Genomic DNA, 14,444 nt, shown 5'->3' on the forward strand with positions numbered 1-14,444 from the left:
ACCCCCTTGTGAATGAAGGCCGCGAGGCATCTCTGATATGGGTAGGTGAGGAATTTGGAAAGGAGCCTGGAGCCGTCTCTAAAGAGACAGTGGTAGTGGCCTCGGATCTTGTAGTACACTGGGAACCTGAAAATAAAATGCTCCTCCGACTCAACCTCCTGACAATCGCACAATATGCATATACGCTGTTCCCTAGGGATCCGGAATTTGGAAAGGAGCCTGGAGCCGTCTCTAAAGAGACAATGGTAGCGGCCTCGGATCTCGTAGTACACTGGGCACCTGAAAATAAAATGCTCCTCTGACTCAACCTCTTGACAATCGCACAATATGCATATGCGATATTCCCTAGGGATCCCCTTTGCTCTACCGCTCTCTATGTGATGATACCCAAAACTGTCCAATGGAGATCCGTAGTGAGTGAGGCATATGAAGCTCAATGTACCCTGGTGATGTGATGAATCCCTTCTCCGAAATACGAAGACAGTGATCTATGTAGAAACTCAGCTTCACTGGAAGCTCCCTCGACTCCAACCAGGTCCTAAAGGTGTGTGCTGCAAGAGATCCTCTCGAATGACCAAGTTGGTGTGTGGCCCGATCGGGATGGTGCGTGGGAGTACCGGAGGGGCATCCGAACTGTATTGAACTGCCAAGGTTGACCTCCAAATCATGGGATAGACAAAAAGCTTGGAGTCCATCCAGGTGTCGCTGGAGCCCCTCGGGTGTGGACGACAAGAGTGCCACATCATCTGCATAAAGAAGAATCCTAATGATGATCCGGCAAGTGAGCAACCGGTCCCTCCGAACGCCCCCATGAAAGTCTCCAGCTCATCGATGTAGAGGCCAAACAGGGTTGATGATAAGAGACAACCTTGTTTGACCCCTATGGTACTCAAGATCTCATCAGTCCAACCTGCGCCTGTCCGAACTCGGCCTAAGACTCTCTCATAAAGTGCCATGACTGCCCAGATGATCTCCTGATCAAATCCCAATGTCTGTAGGCGTGTGATGAGACGAGCTCGAGGTACAGTGTCAAAAGCTTTGCAAAAATCCACAAGCAATATACCCTCTCCTTCTGTGATATGGGCCTCCTCAATGACAATCCTGAGTGTGAGTATGTGATCCATAGTCCTGTGGTCTCGCCTGAAACCGGCCTGAACCTCTGCTTTGAGCTGTCTCATCTCTGCGAACAGGCTAACCGACGCATCCAATACTGCTGCATAGATCTTGGACATCACATGTCCAATCATGATAGTCATGTAGTTCCTCGGGTCCATGGGATCCCGTGCCTTGTGGATGGGGGTGATAGTGTTGAGTGTCCAAGTGCAAGGGAAGCCAAGGCAAACAGCATCATTGAATAGCTTTGCTAGGATCAGGGCTAAAGTGTTGATCCCATATGCGATAAACCCAGTGCATCGCCCCTCATGATCCTTAGCTCGGCCATTGTCCAGTTTCAATGTCGCATCCTTGACCCCCCCTCTGGTGAAGAACGTGCAAGTAGTGGGGCGAGGTGTGTGTATGAGATCTGGAGTGGGCTGGTGTGGGACATCATAAAGATAATGTGCATACGTGTGCCAGACTCTCGTGTCAGAGAGGGCTGATGTAGACCTATGCTCAAGGACTCTCTGCCGAAAATCCTTAGTTGTTGCCGTACAAGATGTTCAACAGCTCCTCCTCATTTCGACGAAGAAATGCCTGCTTCTTCCAACGTACGAGACGTCGGTACTTACGTACCCTGTCTGGTGTGTTCGGGAGGTGACATCTGGTTTCAAGTCGGAGCTGTCGGCGATAAGCCTTGCACTCCTCATCGTACCAGTTGTTGCAGGGTACACAACCAAGAGGTGGTGGTCTAGTGGACTGTGTGGTGTGGGGAAAGATTTGGAGGGAAGCCTTATGGAGTGTGCGACTAATCAGGGCAGCACGGTCCTCTATGAGTGGTATGTGATTGATGTAGGTTAGGAGTCTGTTTAGGCATCCAGAGTAGGCTGGGAAGAGGCTATGATCAAAGTGTATGTCGTGGTGGGTGTCATGCTTCCTATGTGGTGTGTGTGGTGTGGCTAAGTGTGGGGTGGCGATAGTGAAGAATAGGTATGTGTGATCTACTCCTAGTGGGAGTGGTGCTACAGTGAAGTCGGTGATACATGAAGTGAAGGTAGGGGATCCCATGATGTAATCTACTACACGAGTCCCCCCCCCCCCCCCCCGGTGTGGGAAGCAAGTAAAACCGCCTGAGGAGGGCCATAGGTCAAGCTCGTTGTAGATGATGAGATCATGCATCCTGCCCAGATCAAGGAGCGCGTGTCCATATGGTGTAACAAGGCCGTGCCGGTCCGATGAGGTCCTGGTCATACCTGCTCCATCTAGGTCCATGTCTGGTAGCATGATAGAGTCGTCTCGAAAGTCCAGGAGTGGTGTCTGGCGCGTGCTCGTCCTGGCGTTGAAGTCCCCAACAAGGAGAACTTCCCCGCAGGCTGAAAGGTCTGGGAATATCCTGATGTGAGGATGCATATGGTGAGGGTGCATATGGCGATGTCTCACCCTCCTCTCGTGCCACTCTGGCAAAGTGGGATGTGTCTAGCAGGAAGTAGCATATTGCTATGAGAAGGTTACGGGTGTCTGTGCATCGGATCCGAATACACATGAATCGAGAGTGTGCGCCCTTCCTCTCAATGGAGATGGTCCAACAAGGGAAGACCTGTACAATAGTGCAACCCCGCCTGATCCTCGGACTCCTCCTGTATCCCTCGTCTCATCCCTGAAGGCTGACTCCCATGTGTAGCCACTGACTATCGGTAGTGGACGCTCTGGGCTTTGATGTGTCTCCATGTAAAAGACTATGTCTCGTCCTGTATAAGACTCCAAGAAATTCCCTGGGTCCGACCATAAGGTACCATTACAGTTCCAAATGGTGCAGGCTAGAAACCTGAGTCTCATAGGCCCCGTCCCCCTAGGGGGTACGGGTGGGAGCCCGACCGGTGCCGGTCAACAGCCTACCATCTTGAACCACAGCCCATTTCCCCTCCTTACGGGCAACATCCCGCTGCTGCACAAGAACTCGTCGCTCCTCAATCTGTAGTGGTGTCAAATCCTCGTCCATGGACAATGTGGGATACTCTCGTAGGGCGGCTCGGTGTCCAAGTGTCACTAGTCAAGCATGTGAATCTCTGAAGCAAATGACTAGGGGCTGCTCTCGGTTGGGGTCTCTCCCAACACGCCATGCTCCCTCTATGCCATGGTCGAGGACCCCCATGGTGGTGGTCAGAAAGGTGATCGCCTCCTCCATGAGCGCTGTAGTGGTGTTGGTGCTGTCTCGCGTGATCCCTCGTATCCGGATGTTGAGGGCCTTCGAAGCCCTCTGCTGTTGCTCCTGTATGGCAGCTGAAACAGTTGCCTTTGTGGGCTCCTGTTTCGCCACATCCACCCATCTAGTCGTTCTCTGCTATAGCCGACTGTATCGTGGCTATCTGTGCCTCCATCTCTATGACTGGGGTCCCTCCAGGCGCTGCTCTCAGGGTCCCAAGCTCCTCTCGAAGCTGTGTGACGTCGTGTCTGAGCCCCTAGATAAGGGTCCCCTGCTCGTGTGTAATGCGGACCTGCTCCTAGGTGTATCGGGCCTGCTCTTGAGTGTAATGTGTCAGCTCTGCCTGACGGGCCTGGATGCTGTGTATCTCAGCCAATAGGGAGTCCCAAGCATCTGGTGGGGAAAGATGTCCTGGTCCAAGTGGGAACTGGATCTCGAGAGGGGTTGGAATGAAGGTGGGGTGCTGAGGTTGTACTGAGGGTGGGGACGCTGTGATCTGGGCGAGGGAGTGGTATGTAGGAGTAGCGAGGCTGGACGAGGTGATGAAGAGGCTAGCGGGCAGGGCGGATAGGCTAGCGAGAGAGAGAGAGAAAGAAAGAAAGAAAGATATATTTACGTCCGCGGGAGGCCTCGCCGGCCTATGGGACAAAGTACAGAATCAAGTATCCATGGAGAAGAAAGCTGCAATTAGATGGGAAAAGAAGGGGCAATTGGCAGTAAAAATGAGTATCAAGAAGGGCAGGCAAAGTAAGAAGGGCAGCGTGAACTGCAACAGTCACAAAGAGGGGCTGCACGGCCTTGAAATGGGCTTAAAAGGGAGGGCAAGGGCAGCATGGATGGAGAGGCTTGAGCAAGAGTAAATAAATCATAAAATGTCGCCACAAGTCTGCAGCACCAAATCAGCCTGATTTAAAGTCATGGCAGGATTTTTAGATGCATTTTATAATTACAAGTATACATTTGAAGGAAGGGGGACAGATTAGGTAAACCAACCACCCCCCGCAAGCCCCCCGAAAAAAAACATGCTTTTAGGTACACATACCGTACAATACAATATGTATTGTACTGTTCCATGTGGAAGATTCCATGAGATGCACATACAAGAACTACTCTGCTTCCTGCTTTAGCTCACCCTTGCACTTCCCACACTATAGCTTCGAGCTGGCACCAAGCAATGGATCTCTCTATGTAATAGACAGCCATCTCCTTCTTTCTCTCTCTTTTTCCAGCTCTTTAATTATATTTGTGACCCCATGCTTTTCTAAACATTTGGAACCGATTAGGGAGCTGCTGCTCCTCCCCGACCTGTGCTGCTCCACTCCCTCTTCTCAGCCGTACGGCCCTCCCTCTCCTCTCCCCTCTACTAGCCCTCTCCTCTCCCTCCCATACCTCCTCTCAGCCCCGCCGCCCATCTCCTCTCAGCCCCGCTCCCTCTCCTCTCAGCCCCGCCGCCCTTCTCCTCAGCCGTACGGCCGTACAGCTCTCCTGTCACCTCTCCGCCTACCCCCTCCCTCTCCTCTCCTTTGCTAGCCCTCTCCTCTCCCTCCCGTACCTCCTCTAAGCCCCGCGGCCCTCTCCACTCAGCCCCGCTCCCTCTCCTCTCAGCCCCGCTGCCCTTCTCCTCAGCCGTACGGCCCTCCTGTCACCTCTCCACCTACCCCCTCCTCTCCGCCCGCACTCCCTAGCCCCTCCGCCTACCCCTAGCCTCTCCGCCCTCTCTCCCTAGCCCCTCCGCCTCCCCCCTAGCCTCTCCGGCCTCTCTCCCTAGCCCTTCCTCCCTCTCCGCCTACCCTTACACCCTCTCTTCTCCCCGCCCTCACTCCCTAGCCCCCCCGGCTACTCCCTCCCCTACTCATCCTTCCCTCTCCGCCCTACCCTCCTAACACCCTCTCCCTCTCCCTCCCTGCTGCCCCCTTTCTCCCCTTAGCCCTCACCCTCCCCTCCCTCAGCCCCCCCCTACTCTTCCTTCTTCCTTTTCTATCCTTCTTCCTCCTCTTCCTAGCCCTTCCTAGCAGCATTTTTGGTCAAACGAAGCCTTCTGTGTTCGAATCGGCCTTCACACCTTGATTGACGATGGCCCAACCTTCAACCAATCCTCGCCCGCTTCCACCGGCCGCGAAAACCATCACTTTCTCGAAAGACGAGTTGCAACAGCTCAAAAAAGTTACAGAATAGGAGAGCTCCACATCGCTCTTTGCTTGCATCCATGGGTCCCACCCTTCCAGGTTATAGGCCAGGGACCAGATGCTCGCCGCTTTACCTGGAGACCTCGCAGGGCACCTCACAGATGTTCGTTTGCTTAGGCGAGGTTTCTTCCAGATTGTTTTTGACTCCTCAAAGATAGCACGTACAGTGCTTCAGGCTAGCCTATTAGCACTGAGCTCCAGGAGGATGTTTTTGACCCCTTTTTCATTGGGGTTTGATCCTGTCGAGGAAAACAGCCAGACGACGTCACTCTTCATCAAATTTACATACCTTCCTTAGGTGTACCATCGACTTCTACATTCCATTGGAGCCGCCTTTGGAGTGGTTACTAAGATTCCCCCCTCTCCCTGAAATGCCTTCTTCAGCAGCAGAGGCACTCAAGTCCGATGGGATACTGCGTGTTAGGGTCATCGTCTCTAATCCTAACATCTCGGATGACCACATTATTCTTCAGGGTCCAGATGGCTCCTTCAAACAGAGAGTCGAGACTGTAGGGAGACAGGATTAGTGTAGGATTTGCAGGACCCTTGGGCACTTTGCCCAAGGGAAAAGAAAAGACCTAAAAGATCCACAAGTGCGTCTCATAGCTTCACCCGACCTGGACCTTCCTCACGATCAGCTCCTACCACTTCACGCACTGCTAGACCTTCGACTTCACAGCCATGACTGTTAGCCTCTCATCCTGGTACTTCTACAGCATGGACAGGATAGTCAGCACGTCTTGTTTCGGTCGTCCCCCATTGGGTGCCTATCAGAGTTGGGGAACCAATTCCACCTCAGGGTACCACTGATGGGGCCGCAGATTGGTCTCTTCAAGCAGGAGACATTCATGTCCTGGTTCCATGTGCAAATGAGACTGCTCCTACCCCTTCACGTATTCATGTGCGGGAGCGTTTACCTAGGGAGATCCTTTCGGTAGAGACCCATGCCTTACTTGAGAATAATGCCAAAGTCGTGGCCGAGGTCATGTAGCATGCCGAGTTCTTGCGGCACCCCCCTCCCTCTCCTGCACGTCTGTCTACATCTGACAGAGGTAGGGGGATTATTGGTTCCACTCCTCCTTCCACATGGCTCCTTCGCACTCCTGCGCCAAAGGTACTTCGCAAGAATTCATTTTCAATTCTAGCATACTTGGCTGAGTTTGAGGCAGCAGAGGAGTTTGTAGTACCATCTATGCTCGGGGAGCACATTTTTCAGACATCTGTGGACAGAGTTTCCCCCTCAGCAAATGTGGGTGTGCTATCCCCAATTGACTTCCCTCCTCTTGATAGAAGGAACTTTTCGCAGGAAAGGGCTTTCTCCGCTACCACGTCGGGTAGGATCTTTTATGCGGTCTCCTCCTCTCGCAGATGAGGATTGTCAATTGGAACGTTCTGGGCCTCGGGGGTGTACCTCACAGCCGCCGCAGGCAGCTGATTCGTAACCAACTTCATCCAGGTGTTGCTGGGGGTCCCATGGACATTCTGATGATTCGGAAACACAAATTGGATGTCAGGGATTATGCCAAGTCGGGTAAGCTTCTTTCAGGCCATACTTTTTTGTCACCCACCTTGGGCACCAGGGGAGGTACTTGCATCTATGTTTCTTCTTCTATACTCCCCTTGGTGATAAGGTTGGTCTTTTAAACCTTTATGCACCCAATTCTAGAGGGAATCGTGTTCTTTTTTGGAAACAACTGCTCTCTTAGTCACATATTGCAGATGCTTGGATTATAGGGGGCAATTTCAACATGGTTGAAATGCCCTCAAACAAAAGGGGTGGTAGGGAAGGTGGCATTCACTCCCTAGAGAGAGCAGCGTGGGATGCCTTCCTTTTTCAGTACAGTGACATGGATGCTTGGCACAATGATGCTTTTCACACTCAGCCACATTCTCTCATGTTTTCTCGGTCGAACAAGAGATTGCAGATGCCTATACATGCAAGGATTGACAGATTTTATGTGGATGATTGGGCTCTTGACAGAGGTGGTACTTTTTGCATTGCAGCTAGGGTGTCCACTTCGGATCATTTTCCAGTGGTACTGATGGTCTCATATCCTCATGTGAGGGGCCGCTCTACCAGTGTTAGGATTCCAGATTCCTTTCTTGCAGAGCAAGGCCTTACAAAGACAGTGTTGAGGACTTGCGTATCTCATTTGCAGGATGGGCAGCTTTCTCCTTCAGACTTAGCCGCAGCCCTCTCTGATATTAGCGACTTTTATCTTTTAGTTGCTTGTATCAGGAGGGGTGAGATCCTCAAGCGTGAGATAGGTATCCGCCAGTAGTTGGCTACCCTCCAAAGGGAGGAGCAGAAGAGGCCTACAGATGCTTGGATTCAGGAGCGTCTTGCTGCAGCAAGGGCTCAACAGCAGTCACTTTTAGATCAGAGAGCAGAGTATGCCTTTCATGCCAGAGAGGAGGTAGGGTCAACAAGCAGTTCTTCTCTACTCTTGGCCCCAGACATAGTAGGGAGAGCGTCTCATAGCTTGTTGATTCAAGCGGAGTTCTTCAAACACATTCAGATGCTGTCTTGCAGTTGCCACCAATTTCTATGCCTCCCTTCTTACAGCAGATCCTGACACTCAGCCCACAGATGATGCTAGAGTGGTTATTTGGCAATAGTTATCTGGGTTGGTGACAGGGGATATGACTATCTCACTTGATGTATCCTTCACCAACGTAGAGTTCAAGACTGCTCTCTCTGCCTTTCATAAGGTCAAGTGTCCTGGTTCAGATGGACTTACTCCCTTATTTTTTACTGCATTTTGGGATCAGATTGGGGATCACATTACCTCATCCTTGCAGGGTGTATGGGACTCGGGTGAGATGCTAGACTTACTTACGGAGGGCCTCATTCATTTGATTTCGAAAGGGGGTTGTAGGAACTTAGTGTCTCAGTGGAGACCGATTACCTTGTATAAAATCCTAGCTAAAGCTATCAACCTTCGTCTGCAGCCCTTTCTCCCAGATCTTATCCATGACATGCAGACGGGTTTTGTGCATGGTAGGAGCATTTTTGATAACATCTTCTCATTTTGGGAGGCTTCGGATTGGGCCATGCATAATGGCCACAAGCTGGCCATTCTACTCTTGGACTTTGAGAAAGCTTATGACAGGGTAGACTGGGGCTTTCAGGAGGGCACAGTTACTCGCTTTGGTTTTTCATATGCATGGATCAAAGGGGTGTCATCCCTCTATAGATCAGCCCATAGCCAAGTTCTTATTGGTGGAGTCAGGGGGGAAAGGTTTAAGATTACCAGATCAGTCCGTCAGGGATGCCCCTTAGCCCCCTTTTTATTCCTTTTTGTGGCTGAGGCTATGAGCTATTACATTAGAGCTCCGGCTGGGATTTGTAGGGCTCAGGCTTCCTCTGAGGCAGGAGGATGAGCTCTTAGACACTGAGTTGGCAGGTCATACGGCTGTTTTTTTGGATGCCACTCCACAGACTCTTACTTCATTCAGGACGACATTGGATTTGTTTTGCATTGCGGCAGGCACACACATTAATTGAAACAAATCCAATGGCTTTTGGATGAGTGATGAGGACACTCCAGTCTGCGGGAATGACAAAGGGTTCACTTGGACTCAAAGGGGAGTCTCCGTCAGATATCTGGGATGCCAAGTTGGGATGGGCATCTCTCCGGCACAACAATTCGCTCTCGTGTTGAAGAGTATCAGGAGGAAACTCATCTTTTGGAGTTCAGCCAGACTTGACCTTGTATCCAGAGTTGTGGTTGTGAACCAGGTATTATTGGCCACTGCCTGGGTCGTTTGCTCATGTTGGTGCAGATCTAGAAGTTGTATCGCTCAGCTCATGAGACCTATCAAGAACTTCCTATGGAGTGGTTTAGATGGCACCTTAGATGATGTAGCCAGGGTGGCTTGGGAGGTCCTCATTCTCCCCACAGGAGGAGGTATGAATATTATTGACCCGAACTTGCAGTGTATGCCCTTGCTCTACAAGTTCGTAGTATGTGGATTGATGCCTAGACAGGAGCCCTGGAAATATTTTTTCTCGCGCAGCATTCAGTCTTGTACCCCTTCTCATGGGGAAGATTGGTTGGACAGCAGCAGATGGATCTTTGTAGGCCATCTTCTGGTGGTTCTAGTGATGCCCTATAGGCCATGGTATGTGCCTTGTAGGCATAGGTGTAGGCACTTATAGTGTTAGTGCCTTTTAGGCCACATAGGACACTTAGTCCTAGGTCTAGGTACAAGTATTGTGTACTTGTATGTCTTAGATAGTATGTGCCTTGTAGGCATAAGTGTAGGCACTTATAGTGTTAGTGGCCTTTAGGCCACATAGGACACTTAGTCCTATGTGACACCTAGGACACTTAGTCCTAGGTCTAGGTACAAGTACTTTGTACTTGTATGTCTTAGATAGATCAAAAACATACAAGTACAAAGTACTTGTACCTAGACCTAGGACTAAGTGTCCTAGGTGTCACATAGGACTAAGTGTCCTAGGTGGCCTAAAAGGCACTAACACCATAAGTGCCTACACTTATGCCTACCATGGCCTATAGGGCATCACTAGAACCACCAGAAGATGGCCTACAAACCCCCCTCCATGGGATGGGCTGAAGTACTCTGGAAACGTCTCACAATACCTGGTAGTTTTTTGTCATGGTGGCACATGTTCATCCAAAAGGATATAGCCACCTATGAATGTACAAGGAATGTCAGATCATGTAACAAAGGGAACCAAGTGTAAAGCATGTCGGAAGACTTCGAACTTGGGACGAGGAAGTGCCTTTGTAAACATATCTGCGATGTTGTCCTCTGTGGGAAGATAGGACAACTCTATGTTTCCTACTGACAACTGCTCCTAAACATAATGATAGTGAACTTCAATATGCTTGGTACGCGCATGAAACACTGGGTTACGCGCAATGGCCAAAGCACTCTGGCTGTCAGTGTAGACAATAGTGGAGGATGTCTGGCAAATACCAAGATCTGTAAGTAGCTGTCGCAGCCAAACACACTCTACTGTAGCAGTGAAAGCTGCCCTGTACTCAGCCTCACAGCTAGACGTGGCAACTGTTGGTTGCTTCTTGCTGAGCCAAGAGATACATGAATTGCCAAGCAAAAAACAATTGCCAGTATGTGACACTCTAGTGTCGGAACATACTGTCCAGTCACTATCCGTGTAAGCATGCATGGTAAGTGAACCCTGATCACCATAGAAGAGGGCTAAATCCTGAGTGCCTCTGAGATATCTGAAGACTCTCTTCACTGCCTGCCAATGCTGTGAACTGGGCATGTGCATGAATCTACTGAGCTGAGATACTGCATACTGCAAGTCAGGTCTAGTGTGACATAAATAAATAAGGCATCCAACAACCTGCTGATAAAGAGTGATATCACATGGTGGGCTCCCATCATGAGCTGAAAATTTGAAGCCAGGGTCCACTGGAGTAGAGATTGGCTTGCAATCCTCAAACTGAAAACGATCAAGGAGCTGTCCAATATACTTGGATTGAGAGGATTGGCTGGCCTCAGATCAGCCCCAGAAACAATATTCCACAAATGCTTTGCAACAAGAATATGTTTCATGAGATAAGACCACATCGGATAGTTGGTGCCATCTAACTTATCATCTTCACGAAGAACTCCAAATAAATCTTGATTGTTCCCAGCCATAGCAAATGTGATACCCTGAAAAAGACCTGAAAACCCAAAAGCCTCAAGGCTATCACTGCAAAAAGCTGGCTGTCCCAAAAATGACAGCAAATATCTGCAAATTTCAGACCCAAATCAAAGGGCAAATGCAGATCTGACCCAAATGTGACTGTGACAGGCAATGTTCACTGCAAAAAACAGCAAATTTGGCAAAAGCCCCAAATTTATTGAGGGCAAATAGGCCAAAAAGAGGGCAAATGCAGAAAAGCCCCAAATTTTGCTGAGATTTTGCAAATGTGACCCAATTTATTGCAATCTCACCCAATGTCCTCCATTGCTCATTGGGAGTCTGTTGCTCTGCTGGTCGACACATCTCCAGCTGCTGCAGCTTTTTCGAGGTCTCCTTTAGCACCCGTGGCCATCATTCGCCATTTTTCTTGTGCTGCAAATCCAAGCGCCCAGCTTCCGCAATCTCACGCCACCGTACAGCCTGCACACCAGACATCCGTACTGTGACGTATGGATATCTGTGTCGCCGTACACTGCGCTCTGTACTGTCACGTACATCTGCGTCGCCGTACTTTTGTGTTCCGTACACTGCGTTGTACCTGCTCCGTACACTGCGATCCATACCTCCGTACAGCCACGTGTGAAGACCCGCCTATAGCTGCGTGAAGACCTGCCGTACAACATTGGAGACGACTTGTGCTTCTATACACCAGGCTTCCGTACAACTTAAGCCATGCGCCACACGTGCGATCACTTTGTGCCTACACTTATGCCCTATAGGCCACACTGCGATCCGTACCTGTGCCGCCGTACAACCACATGTGAAGACCCGCCTACAGCTGCGTGAAGACCTGCCGTACAACGTTGGAGACGACTTGTGCTTCCGTACAACAGAAGCCGTGCGATCACTTTGTGCCTACACTTATGCCCTATAGGCCATGGTAGGTGGGTCTTCACACGTGGCTGTACAGCGGCACAGGTACGGATCGCAGTGTATGGATCAGGTACAACGCAGTGTACGGATCGCAGATGTACGTGACAGTACGGAGCGCAGTGTACGGCGACTATCCGTACGTCACAGTACGGATGTCTGGTGTGCAGGCTGTACGGTGGCATGAGATTGCGGAAGCTGGGTGCTTGGATCTGTAGCACAAGAAAAATGGCAAATGATGGCCACGGGTGCTGAAGGAGACCTCGAAAAAGCTGCAGCAGCTGGAGATGTGTCGACCAGCAGAGCAACAGACCCCCAATGAGCAATGGAGGACTCGGGGGGCTGAGGAGAGCTGGAAGACAAGAGCAATACCTGCTCTGATACCACTGTAGGATCGGATAGAAGAGAGAGAGACTGCAGGTAGCAAGGAGTCGTAGTAGAACAGCCGTCACATCAAAGTCTTAGATAGATCAAAAACATACAAGTACAAAGTACTTGTACCTAGACCTAGGACTAAGTGTCCTAGGTGTCACATAGGACTAAGTGTCCTATGTGGCCTAAAAGGCACTAACACTATAAGTGCCTACACTTATGCCTACAAGGCACATACCATGGCCTATAGGACATCACTAGAACCACCAGAAGATGGCCTACAATCTTTACTTCAGCCCATCTCAAATCTCCCCCTTGGCTGCTGTTCTGAAAGCTTGGGGCTGCTTCAGAAACACACTTCGCAGAGTTCCACCTACCTCTCCTGAAGAAATTCATAGACGGCTAGCCACTCAGGTGGAATAACTCGATTTTGGATGACCATGGCAGGTTACTTGGAGTCACATTATATGCAGTGGTCTAGATGGGAGAGGGGACCTGCTTCTACAGTAGGCGCTTGGCAGGCCTTTATGAGACTTCCAGAGGATCAGAGACTTCACAGAGTCCACTTGGTAGGGAGCGTTTTCGGGGACGGGCATTCTGTTAACAAATTATTGCACTGCAGGATGCATATGAGGATACCCTAGTCTTTGATGTTCAATCGGGAGGCAGACTTATCAAGTCTTCTGATGATATTCTTTTGGAGGTTGCATTTCAACCTATCAGGATTGCAGGTTTCATGGAGTGGGACAGGGACTCACAGTGGTATCTTGATCCCGATCCTATTCTCCTTGCGCTGGGGTCTTGAAGACTCTGGCTGTATGGTGGTTCCCCTATTAGGTTCTTGCAGTGGCACCCAAGGGAGTGGGAATGGATTGATGAGGGGCACCGAGAGAAGAGCTTCCCCTTCTTTCGCTACACAGTTAGAAATGGCCGGAGGCTTCAGCTCAGCAGTAGAGGTTGGAGGCCCTCCAGAGCGTCCCATTGGCATAGTTTTCAGATTTCCGCGGTCGTGCTGAAAAATTCTGCCCATTTTTTACTGTTGGGGCCAGCCTCTCCTCCAAACCTGCATATATACCCCTCCCCCTCTCCACCAAGCACTCTTGCCTCTCCATCTCCCTAGCCATCAAGCAGCCCGCTGCCCACCTCCTCTCCATCTCCCTCTCCCTCCCTCTCCATCTCCCTCTCCCTCTCCCCTCTCCATCTCCATCTCCATCTTCCTCTTTCTCTCCCTCTCCCCCTCCCTCTCCCCCTCCCTCTCCATCAAGCTCCCTCTTCATCCCCCCCCTTCTCCATCACTTCTCCATCTCCATCAATCTCCATCTCCATCAAGCTCCCTCTTCTTCAAGCTCTCTCTCTCCATCAAGCTCTCTCTCTATCTCTATCTCCCTCTCCCTCTCCATCAAGCTCCCCCTCCATCTCCATCCCCCTCTCCCTCTCCATCAAGCTCCCCCTCCATCTCCATCTCCCTCTCCATCAAGCTTCTCTCCATCTCCCTTGGGCCTCTCCATCAAGCTCCCTCTCCATCTCTCTCTCTCTCCCTCTCCCTCCCTCTCCATCAAGCTCCCTCTTCATCCCCCCCCCTTCTCCATCACTTCTCCATCTTCATCAATCTCCATCTCCATCAAGCTCCCTCTTCTTCAAGCTCTCTCTCTCCATCAAGCTCTCTCTCTATCTCCATCTCCCTCTCCCTCTCCATCAAGCTCCCCCTCCATCTCCATCGCCCTCTCCCTCTCCATCAAGCTCCCCCTCCATCTCCATCTCCCTCTCCATCAAGCTTCTCTCCATCTCCCTTGGGCCTCTCCATCAAGCTCCCTCTCCATCTCTCTCTCTCTCCCTCTCCATCTCCCTTGGGCCTCACCATCAAGCTCCCTCTCCATCTCTCTCTCTCTCCCTCTCCATCCCCTTGGGCCCCTTTATCAAGCTCCCTCTCCCTCTCCATCTCTCTCTCCCTCTCCCTCTCCCTATCCATCTCCATCTCCATCTCCATCAAGCTCCTCTCCATTTCCATCTCTCTCCCTCTCCATCT

At 50.7% G+C, this 14,444-nt stretch overlaps 1 protein-coding gene across 4 annotated transcripts in view; it reads right to left on the bottom strand.

The window, feature by feature from the left end:
* ALA2 (aminophospholipid ATPase 2) overlaps nt 1-14,444 on the bottom strand; it is a 127,508-nt gene that overhangs the window by 61,258 nt on the left and 51,806 nt on the right. The gene's annotated exons all lie outside the window — the stretch shown is intronic.

This window comes from Dipteris shenzhenensis, chromosome 19 (genome assembly GCF_047967505.1).
Source record: "Dipteris shenzhenensis isolate YYH24624 ecotype China chromosome 19, Dip_SZ_1.0, whole genome shotgun sequence".
Taxonomy (NCBI): Eukaryota; Viridiplantae; Streptophyta; class Polypodiopsida; order Gleicheniales; family Dipteridaceae; genus Dipteris; species Dipteris shenzhenensis.